The following is a 1,142-nucleotide window of genomic DNA, read 5'->3' as shown; positions in this document are numbered from 1 at the left end:
ACAGTCCCAAATCAAAAGGACACATCAGGCTTCAGGTTCCTTGTAGAATTCTGAAGTAACCTTTGCTAATGAGGATGTCTGATACTATTGCTATAAAAGATGAAACTGAAACAATGAAGGATTTGGAGGCAGAAATGAAAGATACAACCACAGTTGAAAACCTTATCAAATCAGAAAACTATGGGAAGATTTTGGCAGAGACAAATGAATGATATATTGACAACAATATTGATTTGCAGGAAAGAATTCAGATCCAGTTAACACAATCAATTGAAAAAGACGAGAAGCCCTCAAAAGATGAAGCAGAAAAAGAAAAAGCCAGTGATAAGTTGCCCAGAAAAATGTTATCAAGAGATTCCAGTCAAGAATACACTGATTCAACTGGCATAGATCTACATGAATTTTTAGTAAATACATTAAAAAACAATCCCAGGGACAGAATGATGCTGCTGAAATTGGAGCAAGAAATTTTAGATTTCATTGGTAATAATGAGTCTCCACGTAAAAAATTCCCCCCAATGACATCTTACCACAGGATGCTATTACACAGAGTAGCCGCTTACTTTGGATTAGACCACAATGTTGATCAGAGTGGAAAATCTGTCATAGTAAACAAAACTAGCAATACAAGAATGCCTGATCAGAAATTTAATGAACATATTAAAGATGATAGAGGTGAAAATTTTCAGAAGTGATATATCCTCAAGAGAGATAACTCTAGCTTTGACAAAGATGATAACCAGATGAGAATACGATTGAAAGATGATAGAAGAAGCAAATCTATAGAAGAAAGGGAAGAAGAATACCAGAGAGCTAGAGACCGAATATTTTCACAAGATTCCCTGTGTTATTAAAAGAATTATATTATTGATAAAAGAATCCAAGATGAGGATGCTAGTAGTACCCAGCAGAGGCGCCAGATATTTAGAGTTAATAAAGATGCTTCAGGAAGATCAACAAATAGTCATCAAAGCAGCACTGAGAATGAGTTGAAATATTCTGAACCTCGACCGTGGAGCAGCACAGATTCAGATAGCTCCCTGAGAAATTTGAAGCCTGCTGTAACCAAAGCCAGCAGCTTTAGTGGAATCTCAGTCCTGACAAGAGGTGATAGTTCTGGAAGCAGCAAAAGCATAGGCAGG

The 1,142-nt window shown here is 36.6% G+C and overlaps 1 pseudogene; it reads left to right on the top strand.

The window, feature by feature from the left end:
• Positions 1-7: 7 nt before the first annotated feature.
• LOC101579034 overlaps positions 8-1,142 on the top strand; it is a 17,885-nt pseudogene continuing 16,750 nt past the window's right edge.

Source organism: Octodon degus, unplaced genomic scaffold (genome assembly GCF_000260255.1).
Source record: "Octodon degus isolate 3935 unplaced genomic scaffold, OctDeg1.0 scaffold00309, whole genome shotgun sequence".
In the NCBI taxonomy this organism is placed as follows: Eukaryota; Metazoa; Chordata; class Mammalia; order Rodentia; family Octodontidae; genus Octodon; species Octodon degus.
This window is presented reverse-complemented; position numbering and strand designations above follow the sequence as displayed.